At 34.6% G+C, this 15196-nt stretch overlaps 1 protein-coding gene and 1 pseudogene across 13 annotated transcripts in view; both read left to right on the forward strand.

The window, feature by feature from the left end:
* ZNF385D (zinc finger protein 385D) overlaps positions 1-15196 on the forward strand; it is a 368989-nt gene that overhangs the window by 301692 nt on the left and 52101 nt on the right. The gene's annotated exons all lie outside the window — the stretch shown is intronic.
* On the forward strand, positions 752-1882 carry LOC140532585 (ELMO domain-containing protein 2 pseudogene; annotated as a pseudogene).

The raw sequence follows: 15196 nt of genomic DNA on the forward strand, positions 1-15196 counted from the left end.
AACTCAAAAGACTTATAGAGAAAAATCATTTTATTCAATCACAGAAGAGTTATATGATATGTTAACCCTTTAAATCATGTCCTCAGATGCTTCTCAATTACTGTGAGTGAAATTGATAAAGGCTGAGGCAATTAAATCTGAGCATATTGATTTATTAGCCAGACACACAGTGGAATAATAAATTAAGCCCAGGGTCCCTCAGTAGGCACAGGAACACCATTTGCCAGTTAAAAATACTTTTTTATAGCCAATAATAAGGAACCAATCAACTTACACGATCTTGAGTAACATGTATTCACTCTTTCTGATTAGCCAGAGATTTTCAGATCTTATAGTTATTACAAGACTATCCCAATACATTCTATGGTCATTATACAAATGTACAACAGGATGTACGGAACATTTTGTGATTAGCACCTTCTACCCCATTTCCCAGAATGATTTCAGCATCTCAGTTTCCCCATAATCATATGCTTTATAGCGAAGCATTGCCTGGCTTACAAAACAAATGAGAACTACAGCATGAAGAATCAAAACATAGTAAATTTTTGAAAATCAAAGTTTCTCCCTTTCAGTCTCGTGAAATTTGTTCCCCATGGATTACTTATCTAATGCCAATTAAATAAGGTTCCTTGTATAGCACAATCAGTGCTTTGAACCATCATTAAATTAGTAGAAATCCGTTTTCTTAGGATAAGCCCATATGGTTATAATAGTCAATATGCCTCCTCCAGAAGCATAGCCAAGAAAACTATAAAGAAGGGTTATACTATGGCTATCTCCTGTAGGGTTTCTGTTATAACCTGTTGAATTTTGTAAAGAATTGTTATAATTTTACCTGAATGATTAATATAGGAACAACAGGATTGATTGTAACAAAAATAATTCCTTGTAGAGTTGTAAGAATGTCCGAGGCCATACAACAAACGATAAAATATTTACTTCCATGTCATAGTACCTGTATAGATTTTAAAAATAAAAATTGGATGAAGTGGATCTCTCAAGCAGTCACCAGAAAATGTGAATTACAGTGCATCTCTGAGGAGTTTGTAGGTGGGGGAAAAAAAAAGACAAGATTAAACTTTTCAAAGAATCAGATCTTAAAATTGCAGGGAAATAGAAGGTGTATAAGATATAACGAGGAGAATATTAACCCACAACAGGACAGAAAGTATAAAATATACATGAAAGGAAGCTTATCATAGCTATCTGACTATAAGCAACACTATTTGGGTATAGAAACTATGAGAAAAAATCCTTAGGGTGCTAATAACTACCAACATGAGGAACTACTAATGAAGCTTTGTATTCTGCTGATGCCTAAAGGAAAATGGAAGACTTGAATCACCAAGTAGTAATCTGACATTCGTTTTCAAGGTGAGGATCCCAAAACAGCTTTGAGACATGAGATTGTTGAGATTTGTCAATCTTCTGTATTTTAGTGAAAATGACACCAATGAAACTTATCAACCATTTAAATCTTCCTTCTTTGGGATATCCTTATGCTATGGTTGGGATTATTCTAACAGAAATGGCTTGTAGTTTACTGAAGAGTAATGCTTTGAGGTTTTATTTCTGTAACTGTTCCTAGTTGTCCAACAATGGAACACCTTCATCAACTTTATTGCTCTCTTCTGTCAGTTTGACAGATTTGGATTTTAAAGAAGAGTCAGAAAGCATTATGTATTATAGTGCAGAGGAAAGTTTCACATATATTAATAGATTTCTGTTGGATTACAAAGTACTACTTACTTTAAAGATCGAAAGTGTCCTGAGTATTTTCTGCATATTTGCAGTATTGTAATAGAATTCTTCTGACCAATTTTACTTGAAACTTTTAAAAATGTAACCATTTATACATAATTTCTTGCAAAAAAATTATAGAAATCCTTTAAAAAAAAAAAGCTAGGTGGCACAGTGGATAAAGTGCTGGGTCTGAAGTCAGGAGTACTCATTTTGCTGAGTTCAAATCTGGCCTCAGACACTTACTCACTGTGATTTTGGGCAAGTCATTTAATCTTGTTTGCCGCAGTATCCTTGTCTGTAAAATGAGCTAGTGCAAATAATAGCAAACCACTCTAGTATCTGCCAATAAATCACCAAATGAGGTCATGAAGATTCAGACAAGATCAAAATGACCAAACAATAACAGTAGCTAAGACCATGTGGTTTTACATGACCATTTGAGCTAAAGAATCTCTCTCAATTTGAAAGGAGATGATAGACTCACTTGTGGCTCGGGTCGACTACTTAGGCTCAAGAGCATGATGTTTTGCTGCCTGGTCTAAGGTGGCAACCCCAATGTGTGGATATAGACCATAAAAGCCAACAGGGCTTTTATTCTTGGACTTTGTTTTAATTCAAGGCTCACCAAGAAAACTCATCCAGCATAAAAATTCTGACTTAAAAGGCTAAAATAATACAATAATGATCATGAATATTAAATAACTTCAATTATCCCTGCAATTTGTCAACTCACTCCCAACGTTCATCTAAGCAGCACATTTCATCTTGAGTCCCAGACTAACTATAAAATGATTAAGTTCTGTTATACTGCTCACAGAAGAAAACAAAATTTCTTCAGATTAGGTTTTACTTGCTTTTTAAGTTGCTCACTGATACTACTTTTAGACCAGCTTCAGTTCTCTTTTCCTTGAAAATATTTAGGGGGTGGAGCCAAGATGGCAGAGTAAAAGCAGGGACTCACCTGAACTATTCCACAGATTCCTTCAGATACCTCTAAAAAGTGAACCTGAACAAATTTTAGAGTAGTAGAATCCACTAGGAAACAGAGTGTGGCAGATTTCTAGCCCAGGACAGCCAGAAAGGTCGAAGGGAAGGGTCTTCTACTCCAGGTTGCAGGAGCACAGAGTATGTTGGCTGCATCAGCACAGACTTGACCAGAAGCTAATGACTCCATGAGGCATCAAAAACTAGTCAAACAAAATATAAAGAATGAAAAAAAATAGAAAAAAAAGTGAAATATCTCATTGGAAAAGCAAGTGACCTGGAAAATAGATCTAGGAGATAAAAATCTAAGAATTATTGGTCTAAAACCATGATGAAAAAAAAAAGACCTTGGATAGTATCTTCCAAGAAATCATCAAGGAAAACTGCCCTAAGTTCCTAGATCTGGGTACAAAATAGTCATTGAAAGAACCCCCCAATCACCTCCTGAAACAGAGCCCAAATTGAAAACACCAAGGGATATTGTTGCCAAATTCAAGAACTATCAAGTGAAGGAGAAAATACTGCAAGCAGCCAAAGAGAAACAATTCAAACATAGAGAAACTATAGTCAGAATCATGCAGGACCTAGCAGCTTCTACACTAAAAGATCAGAGGGATTGGAATATGATAATTCATAAGGCAAAAGTGCTTGGACCACAACCAAGGATCAATTACTCAGCAAAACTGAGCATAATCTTTCATGCAATGAGATGGACATTCAGTGAAATAAGGGATTTCCAGATCTTCCTGATGAAAAGGCCAGAGCTCAATAGAAAATTAGATCCTCAAATACAAGACTCAAGAGAGGCATAAAAAGGTAAACAAGAAAAAAAAAGAAAAAATAACATTATTTAACATGGGCAAACTGTTTACATCCCTATATGGGAGGATGATACTTGTTAATCTTGAGAAATGTATATTTATTACAACACTTAAGAGGAATGAATATACATAGAGTGTGTGGGTATAAATTAGCTGATGTGACAATAAAAAAACTAATTAAAGGGTACAAAGGAAGAAAAGGAAAGAAAGAGGTAAAAAAGAGTAAATTACATCACATAAAGAGGCACAAAAACACATTATAGTAGAAGGAAAGTAGAAAGGGAGATGAGTATTATTTGAGCTTTACTCTCAATAGTATTTGGTTCAAGGAGGGAATAATATACTCAGTTATGTATAGAAATCCAACTTATCCTACAGGCAGTAGGAGGGGAAAGGGGAAGGAAAAGAGAGGGGTGAATAGAAGGGAGGGAAGAAGTAGTAAGGGAAAAGGGAAAGAAAAGGGAGGTGGGCTGAGAGAAGGGAGGGAAGATTGAGGGGGGTGGTGGTCAAAAGTAAAAAACTTTTGAGGAGGGGAAGGGAGAAATAAAATCATAAATGGGTGGGGGAATAGGATGGAGAGAAAAACACAGATAGTAATCATAATTGTGAATGGGAATGGGATGAATTCTCCCATCAAACAGAGGAAGATAGCAGGGATTAAAAAACACATTTGTTTACAAAAACATAATTGAAAGGGAATATAGTATGCTTCAGCTGAAGTAAAAAAGGGGGGGTAGCAATCCTAATTTCAGACAAAGCAAAAATAAATCTAATCAAGAGATAAGGATGCAAACTATATCCTGTAAAAAAGGCATCATAGACAATGAAGTAATATCATTACTAAACATATATGCACCAAGTGGTATGGCATCCAGATTCCTAGGGGACAAGTAAAGGGAGTTACAGGAAGAAATAGACAACAAAACTGTACTAGTGGGAGACCTCAACCACCCCCTCTCTGAACTTGATAAATCTAACATGAAATTAAACAAGAAATAAGGTAAGAAGATGAATAGAATTCTGGAAAAGGTAGACATGATAGACTGACCTCTGGAGAAAACTGAATGGAGACAGAAAGAAATATACCTTTTTCTCAGTGGTACATGGCAAATACACAAAAATTGACCGTGGACTAGGGCATAAAAACCTCACAGTCCAGTGAAGAAAGGCAGAAATAGTCAATGCATTCTTTTCAGATCATGTTGCAATAAAATTTATATTTAATAAAGGGCCATGGAAAGAGAGACCAAAAATTAATAGGAAACTAAATAATCCAATACTAAAGAATGAGTGGGTCAAACAACAAATCATATAAACAATCAATAACTTCATTCAAGAGGATGACAATAAAGAGACAACCTTCCAAAACTTATGGAATGCAGTGAAAGCAGTTCTTAGGGGAAGTTTTATGTCATTGAATGCCTATATGAATAAAATAGAGAAAGAGGAGATCAATGAATTCTGCATGCAACTGAAAAAGAACAAATTGAAAATCCTCAAGTAAATACCAAATTAAAAATACTGAAAACTAAAGGAAAGATTAATAAAATCAAGTAAACTATTGAACTAATAGAAAAAACTAAGATGGTTTTATGAAAAAAAAATCTATAAAATTGATAAACCTTCAGCCAATTTGATTTAAAAGAAGAAAGAAGAAAACCAAATTCGCAGTAGCAAAAATGAGAAGAGAGAATTCACCTCCAATGAAGAGGATATTAAATACAAAAATTAGAAATTATTTTGCCCAACTGTATGCCCATAAATTTGACAATCTAAATGAGGTGGATGACTATTTACAAAATTATGAATTACCCAAATTAGCAGAAGAGGAATAACGTATAGAGATAACCTCATCTCAGAAAATGAAATTGAACAAGTCATCAGTGAACTCCCTAGGAAAATATCTCCAGGGCCAGATGGATTTACAAACAAATTCTATCAAATATTTAAAGAACAGTTAATTCCAATACTATATAGATTATTTGGGAAAATTGGTCAAGAAGGAGTCCTACCAAATTCTTTTTATGATACAAATATGGCACTGATACCTAAATCAGGAAGAGTCAGAATAGAGAAAGAAAATTATAGACCAATTTCCCTAATGAATATTGATGCAAAAAAATTAAAAGATATTAGCAATAAGATTACAGTAATTGATTACCAAAATAATACACCTTGGTCAGGCAGGATCTATACCAGGAATTCAGGGCTGGTTTAATATTAGGAAAATTATCAGCATAATTGATCACATCAACAACAGAACTAACAGAAACCAAATGATTATCTCAATAGACGCAAAAAAAAGGTTTTAACAAAATACAACTTCCATTCCTATTGAAAACACTGGAGAGCATAGGAATAAATGGAGCCTACCTTAAAATAATAAATATTACCTAAAATCATCAGCAAGCATTATATGCAATGGGGATAAGCTAGATACATTTTCAATAAGATCAGGGATGAAACAAGTATATCCATTATAACCACGGTTATTCAATATGATATAAGAAATATTAGCTTTAACAATAAGAGAAGAATAAGAATTGAAGGAATTAGAATAGGCAAAGAAGCAAAGTTATCACTCTCTGCAGATGATGTGATGATGTAATTAGAGAATTCTATCAATTTTATAGATTCTAGAGAATCAAGTAAAAAACTACTTGAAATAATAAAGAACTTTAACAAAGTTGCAAGATATAAAATAAACTCACATAAATCATCTGCATTTCTATATATTACTAACAAACTCCAAGAGGAAGAGATAGAGAAATCCCATTTAAAGTTACTGTAGACGCTCTGAAATATTTGGGAGTCTTCCTGCCAAAAAAACCCAGCAGCCATATGAACACAATCACAAAACATTTTTCACACAAATAAAGTCAGATATAAATAACTGGAAAAACATCGGTTGCTCATGGGTAGGATGAAGTAATATAAAAAAATGACAATTCTACCTAAATCAATTTCCTTCTTCAGTTCCATACCAATCAAACTACCAAAAATTATTTTATAGAGCTAGAAAAAATAATATCAAAATTCATTTGGAAGAACAAAAGGGACAGAATATCAAGTGAATTAATGAAAAGAAATGCTAGAGAAGGTATGGCCCTACCAGATTGCAAATTGTATCATAAAGCAGCAATCATCCAAACTACTTGGTTCTGGCTAAGAAATAGAGGAGTAGAACCAGTGGAACAGATTAGGTACACAAGACACAGTAGGCAATGACTATAGCAGTATACTGTTTGATGAACCCAAGGACCCCCGCCTCTGGAATAAGAACTCGCTGTTTGACAAAAACTGGAAAATAGTGTGGCAGAAACTGGACATAGACCAATGCCTGACATCATGTACCAGAATAGAGTCCAAATGGGTATATGATCTACATATTAAGGCTTATACTATAAACAAACTAGGGGAGCAAGGAATAGGGTTTTTTTTGTCATATTTATGGAAAATGGAAGAATTTATGTCCAAACAAGTTAGGGAACATTACGAAATGCAAAATGGATAATTTTGATTACATTAAATTGAAAAGTTTTTGCACAAACAAAGCCAATGCAACCAAAATTAGGAGGGAAACAGAAAATTGGGAAAGAATTTTTACAACTAGTGTCTGTGATGAAGGCCTCATTTCTAAAATATATAGAGAACTGAGTCACATTTATAGGAATGCAAGCCATTCCCCAGTTGACAAATGGTCAAAGGATATGAACAGGCAGTTTTCTGAGGAGGAAAATAAAGCTGTCTATAGTCACATGAAAAAATGCTCCAAATCACTATTGATTAGAGAAATGCAAATCAAAACAACTCTGAGGTACCACATCAGTTTGGGTAACATGACAAAACTGGAAAATGATAAATATTGGAGAAGATATGGGAGAGTTGGAACACTAATTCATTTTGGGCGGAGCTGTGAGCTGATCTAACCATTCTGGAGAGCAATTTGGAACAGTACCAAAAGGGCTACAAAAATGTTCATACCCTTTGACACAGCAATATCGCTTCTAGGGCTGTATCCTATAGAGATCATACAAATGGGAAAAGAACCCACATGTACAAAAATATTTATAGCAGCTCTTGTAGTGGTAGCCAAAGACTGAAAATCAAGAAAATGTCCATCATTTGGGGAATAACTGTACAAATTGTGTATGAGTGTAATGGAATACTGTTGTGCTATAAGAACTGACAAGTGGATTTCAGAAAAACCTGGAAAGACATATGAACTGATGCTGAGTGAAGTGAGCAGAGCCAGAACATTATACACAGTAATAGCCGCAGTATGTGAGAACTGTTTTTGATATCATTAGACTTTCATAGCAGTACAAAGACCTAAAACATTTCCAAAGGATTCATGATGCAAAATGTCATCCACATCCAGAGAAAGAACTTTGTATTTGGAACACAGAATGAACACAGACTATTTTCTCCTTGTTATATTTTATTTTTCTCATGCTTTCTTTCATTCGTTTTAATTCTTCTGTGCAACATGACTAATGTGAAAATGTGTTTAATAAGAAGGTATATGTAGAGCCCATATACGATTACATGCTGTCTTGGAGAGGGAACATGGAGGGAGGGGGAGAAAATATGGAACATATGGAAGTGATTTGTTGAGAACTGAAAAAAAAATTAATAAATTTGGGGAAAAAATAAAGTATGCGAACCACAATTTAGAAATTAACACTATAGAAATCAGATTTTAATCATTAACTTAGTCTCTAATTAGTTCAAAATGTTATAAATTCCTGCAAATTAGGAACAAAAATTTCCTTCCTTCTTATCTGTATCTTTGTCTGCCCTCCCAGCTTGCTCAGAATTAGAAAGTGAAGAGTTATTTTTCTTTCTAACGGCTTTAAAAGTTCTTCAGAACAAATGCTTTACTTTTCCTTTGGCTGATCAGGACACAGGAAGAAGTGAGCGGCATTTACCAAGACATAAACAACATGGAGAAAAATCACAATATTAAAAAAAAATAAAACAAAATGAATGTTTTTTTTTTAATTTCACATAATCCTGAGCTCTGAGCAGTAGACTATAAGAGATTCAAGTAAACCCTGTTAATATAATAGTTTCTTAACTATCCTCGGATTTTTTTAAAATTACTTTTGTGATCTTAAATGAAGAATAAAATATAATATACATCATGTATATATATATATAAGTGCCCACCATTGCTCTTTAATAAGTTATATAGGCAGAATTTCCTGGCACAAGAAGATTGGCTGTATATCACATGATTCTTTCATGATTGTTTACTGTCAATTTATTTTAAAAATATTTTTATTTTGTTAAATATTTCCCAATTACATGTAAAAAACCAACAATCTTTTTTAAAATGAGTTTCAGATTCTCTCCCTTCCTCTTCTCCCCCTTCTTTGAGAAGGCAAGCAATTTGATATTGATTATACATGTAAACTCATTATGACATATCTATATTAAACATATTGCAAAAAAACCACAAACAAAATAAAATATAATACATACATACATATATATGTATACACACATATATATGCATACTCACATACACATATATAATAAGAGTCAAAAAAATTGCTTCAATCTACACTCAGAGTTTATCAGTTCTCTCTCTGGAGGTAGATAGCATTTTTCATCATGGGAATTGTCTTAGGTCATTGTCTTAATCAGAGTTTTTAAGTTTTTCACAGTTGATCATCCTTACAATGATGTTGTTACTGTGTACAATATTTTCCTAGTTCCGCTCACTTCATTTTACATGCATTTATTTAAGTCTCATCAGGTTTTTCCAAAACTATCCTGCTCATCATTTCTTATAGAACAATAATCACAAAAATATACTACAGTTTGTTCAGCCATTTCCCGACTGATGCACATTCCTTTGATTTCTAATTATTTGCCACCATGTAAAGAGCTAGGTGGCACAGTGGATAGAGGGTTGGCTCTGAAGTCAGGAAAGCCTGAGTTCAAATATGGCCTCAACCACACACTAGCTGTTTAATCCTGGCTGAGTCCCTTAACCCAGTTTACCTCAGTTTCCTCATTTGTTAAATGAGTTAGAGAAGGAAATAGCAAACCACTGTAGTCTCTTTGCCAAGAAAACCCCAAATAAGGTCATGAAGAGTTGGACAAAACTAATCAAGAAAACAAGAACACTAAATATTTTGTACAGATGTGTACTTTCCCCTTTTCTTTGATCTCTTTGGCATATGGATATAGTAGTGACATTGTGGGTCAAAAGGTGTGCACCATTTTATAGCACTATGGGAGTAGCTTATGCTTGTTCATCAGAATGTTTGAACTATCCACAGCTTCACCAACAATGCATTCATGTCCTATTTTTTCCCACATCCCTTCCAGCATTTTGTATTTTCCATTTTGTCATGTTAGCCAATCTGAGAGTTGTGAGTTGTTTACTTTACATTTTTCTAATCAGTAATAATTTTGACCACTTTTTCATGTGACTATTGAAATGCCTATTCATATCCTTTGACCATTTATCAACTGGGGAATGGCTCTTATTTTTTATTAATTTGGCTTAGTTCCCTATATATTTAAGAAATGAGACCTTTATCAGAGAAATACTTTTTAGTTTTCTCTGTTTTCTGTTTTATTTCTAATTTTGGCCATATTAATTTTATTTGTGCCAAATCTTTTTAATTTCAGGTAGTCAAAATTATCCATTTTACATCTTGGCTTGGAGTCAATTTAAATGCCATAAAAGTGCAGTTCTATTTTTCAAACAAATCATGAAGAAATCAGGTAGTTCACCAGAGGAAGGAGAAGTAGGCCCATGGATTGTCTACATGAGCATCATGCGGAAGACCTGTATTTGCCAACAGCCCTCCCCACACATGCTCCAAATTGATGGGTTCTTTCAGTGCCTGACCATTCATGGTTGACCTTACCGATATAAATGTCTTTACCTCTTTTTCTCACAACATATGCTGGAATAAAAATTAGTGGGGGAAGGGGGTTAAGACTACTTCAAAATCTCCCTGTATTTCTCCAGAGAAATGAGGATATAGGTGCCAGCTTCATTCCCTGTTCTTTGAATATATTTTATTGTGTCTGATGTCCTGGACACAAAGGTTTCATGTTTTATTCTCCTTTGTTCCACTATACCGAGGGGATTTTATAAAAAAAAAATATGATGATCTAGAATTATTTATATAATAGAAATTAAAATAAGAAGCAGGTTCAAAGATTCACAGTTGGGTGAACCTTAACAAATATATTTATTTTCATATAGCACTTGATTGCCACTAAAATGGAAGCTTTTAAAATTTTTTTTTATTATAGGGCATGTACTTTATACTAAAATTAATATAACATAACCATGCCACTCTTAGTTAGTCACATCACATGTTCTTGGTTTTATATCATATGTATATATATCTATATCTATACCTATCTATCTATCTATCTATCTATCTATCTATCTATCTATCTATCTATCTATCTATATATGTACACACACACACACAAACAAGAGAATCTCTGGATTGGAAAGAATATTAAAAGGTCACTGATTCAGGGTACTATCCACTTCATAAATCATTGCTATGACATCTTGCCACTGCCTTAATACTTCCATGGATGAAGAACTTGCTCCTTTTCTAAGCAACCTATTCCATTTTCCTGTAGCTCTAAAACTAGAGAAGTTAATTCTTATACTTAATAAAAAAATATGTTCCCTTTCACTTTTTTTCCATAGGGCTTAGGTCTATCCTCTGTAGCAACTTAGAATACTTGTAATTCTTCTTTCATGTGATGGTCCTTCAGATTTTTGAAGGCCACTATTTTATGTCTTCAGTCTTCTTTTAGCTAATCATCTCCGTTTCCTTCAGATATTCCTCAAATAGCATCGTTTACAAAGCTTTCACCATCTAATTCTCTTTTCTCCAGATAAGCTAATGATTTCATTACTCCTATAAAATGTGGCATTGGAATTAAACAGGAAATAGTCCAAATGCGGTCTGACCAGTGCAGACTATAGTAGGATAAATAGCTGCTCTCTTCTGGAAACTATAAATCATTTCATCAAGCCTTTGATCACATAAACGTTGTTACTAGCCAAATCGCAATCTTCCACCCCCGTACCTTTTTCCATATGAATTTACATTAAGCCATGTCTCTAATTCTGTAACTGTGTGATTGAGCTTTTGAGCCTGAATTTGGTATTTTAAGTGGGTTATCATTACTAAAGTTAATCTTGGTACAATTATTTTTGCTTTTCTTTTTGCCTGTGGATGGCATATTAAATCATATTTCTGTCATCCAACATAATTAGCTAACGTATTTGTTAAGTGTACTTTATATGTCTTTAAGTCAATGATAAAAATGTTAAATAGGACAGGACCATATAGAGAGCCAGCCCTGAAACACTCCACAAGAAACATTTCCAACAGGACATGAATCTACCCAACTGTGACGTGATTTACCCCACATTTCTCTGATAAACAGTAGATTAAAATATAAATTGTGTTCTGTTTCTCTACAAACCAAAAGCTAAGGCCTCATCCAACTCCAGAATCTTCTATTGTCTTCTTAGCTTAAGATTTTGGTAGAAACCAATGAAACAGAGTGAAAACATTTATAGTCAACCAGAATCAACTGAGGGTTCTGTCATGGAGCAGTGCATTGAAGTCAAGTCAGGAGAGAGCTGGCTGTGGAATCTACCTCAAACACTCACTAGCTGTGTAATTCCAGGCAAATCAGTTAGCTTCTGGACCTCAGTTTCCTTTTCTGTAAAATGAGCATAGTTTTTGTCTCATAGCATTGTTATGAGAATCACATTAGATAAAGCAGATAAACCTTACATTTCCATGAAAATGTCAGTTTCTTATTAGTTGTGAAGTCATCTCTTCCCATCAGAACATAAGCAGACACAAGACTGTTCTATTTTTTTTTCATCCTTGTATCCCCAAGGCTTTTTATAGTGTCTGGAACATAGTAGGCACTTAAGAAATTCTTGTTGATTCATTGAAAGCCTTTCATATACCTTTAATATGGCTTACTACTACTACTACTACTATTGCTACTACTACTACTACTACTACTACTACTACCACCACTACCACTACTACTACTACTACTAAGATTACCCATTTTCTCTATTATATCCAATTCCACTCTCTACTTTCCATGTACTCCACATAAGCAGAATTCCCTGGGGACATCATTTCTTTGAATTTTTTCAGCTGACCTCTTGATTTCTTTCAGCTGTCTACTTCAGGCTTTGTCTCCTTCCTCCAAAGAGAAGAAGGTTAAAAACTATTATCTGACCTAGGAAGCATGCAAAGGTGGATGGGAAGGGGAATAAGCATTTATGTATCAACTGCTATGGGGTAGGCATTTTGCTGAGCACTTTACAGATATTATTTTCTTTGATCCTCATAACAATTCTGGGAGAGAGTTGCTATTCTTCTGCCCATTTTAAAGCTGAGGAAACTGAGGCCAATGGCGCTTAAGTGACTTGCCCAGGGTCTGAGGATGGATTTGACTTCAGGTCTTCCTGACTCCAGGCCCAACACTCTACTCACGGTGCTGCCTAGTTGACAAACAAGACAGAAAAAGGCAAAGATAGCCAACTGGTCAGTAAACAAAGAGAGGAGACCAGAGCAGCTCTGCAATAAAACAACATCAAGAAAACATTCCTGGATACCATGATGTTATGGTATCCTCTGAGATCCTGATTAAAGTTATCTCTTCCAAATAGAGTCAGATTCCTAGGATGACAGATTTAGAACAAGATGGGACAGATTACATGAGAAAGGAGAGCAGTCTAGGCATGGGGAAAAGCTAGGGAAAACGTAATTTTTATTCATCTTTTATACAATTCTTATATAATCTCATGTACTTCAAAGTGCAAATGAAAACAAAGTTTTCCAAGAAACAGTTTGCTGCTGTTATTTTACTAGCCTTTTCTTTGTTCAGAGAATCTCTCTATCACACTGTAGAAGAATCAGTAACAAAAAATCTCCAACTGCCAGGTTCCTGGGAATATGGTTGCTATTTTCCTAGAGATTAATCTGGTTGTTTCACATAAACCATTTTCCAGTTCTTGATGTCATTTTTCATTGTCAGACACAAATTCCTTTGTTTCTTATTACAACTAATTCTATTTCATTATGGGCTTGAATGATCCTCGAAACACTTGACTTTTCCACACCAAAAACCTATCTCTAACAGTCAGTGAAGAGTGCTCTGTAAGTACTAACTATAATCTTTCCATTTTTCCTTGGAGTAATATCCATTCTTAAAAACCACAGAATTGAAAACACAACAAGTAAGTGCAGTTAAAAAAATAAGTGCATCAAAGCTCCACTGATAGAGAACTACCTAAATGTGGGAAACCAGCTCAATCCAGTTTTGTCTCGTAAGGATTAGATATATTCTGTGACCCTCATGTTAGTAAAAATATTTTTGCATGACTAATGTTATTACATAATGAAAATGTGTCAATGATGTTCAGTAATTTTCATTTGTGTCTGACTTCCTATGACCCCATTTGGGGTTTTCTTGGCAAAGATACTGGAATGGTTTGCCATTTCCTTTTCCAGCTCATATTATAGATGAGAAAACTGAGGTAAATGGAGTAAAGTGACTTGGGCGTGATCACAATGATAGTAAATGTCTGAGGTTGGATTTGAACTCAGGTCTTTCTGACTCTACCTCCAGCACCCTGTTTACTATGCCACCTAACTACCTCTAAGCAAATCCATATTTCATGCCCAATAATTTGCACATATTTGAAACTTCATTGCAAACATTTAAACATATAAACAAAAGCCATTTTGTTATTCCAAAGGTATTTGTGTAAAGTACTCAGGATACAATGAGAAAACTTAGTCCCTTCCCTCAAAGAATTTATATGCTAGGAATAGGTAGTGAGGTGGAATTTTATGGAGTATTTGACATTTAAACAGAAAAGGGCAAGGCACTTTAAAGCAGGAGAGGGCACAGTGCTTGGCACATAGTGTCAGTGCTTAAGAAATGCTTGTCGGTTTATTCCAGTTTTTAGGGGGGAACAGAACTAGCTTCCTATAAGCACTGGCATCTGCGATCAGCCTTGAAAGAAGCTAAGGAATTTAAGATGTAAAGGTGAGGGGGAAGGGGAACATTTCAGGAACTCCAGACAGCCTGAGTGATGGCACAGAAATGGAGCATAGAATGCCAAGTTCAAAGACACTCAAGAACTCTGGTTTCAGTGGAAAGAAGAATGCATGAAGGGGAATTGTGATTAATGATTCTGAAAAAGGAAACTGAGGCTGACTTGGCTTTTTTGGACAACTCCCAACTAGCTGCTAATGAATTGTGCTATCATCTCTGCCCCTGATAAATTAAAATGAAACTGTATTTAAAAATGCCTTTAATCCAAACTTTAAGAAGAAATAAAAAACAAAATACTTTTGTCTCTTGTTATACATGAGTTATATTTTGCATAGAGATGACAAGCAGGCTTAGAAAACAGGAATTTGCAGATATGGAGCACGCACACCTGTCAGAAGATTAGCAAACTCCTGTCAGATAAGTATTGGAAATTTGCTACTAACAGTTGATAGTTTGTTCTCAACTGGCTTGGGTCCCAATTAGTTGTTGTGCAAATTTGGAGGCAATTAGGATCCTATTTAACGTTTGGCCCTACATGAATAATTTGA

The sequence above is a fragment of the Notamacropus eugenii genome, chromosome 3, assembly GCF_028372415.1.
Source record: "Notamacropus eugenii isolate mMacEug1 chromosome 3, mMacEug1.pri_v2, whole genome shotgun sequence".
NCBI lineage: Eukaryota > Metazoa > Chordata > Mammalia > Diprotodontia > Macropodidae > Notamacropus > Notamacropus eugenii.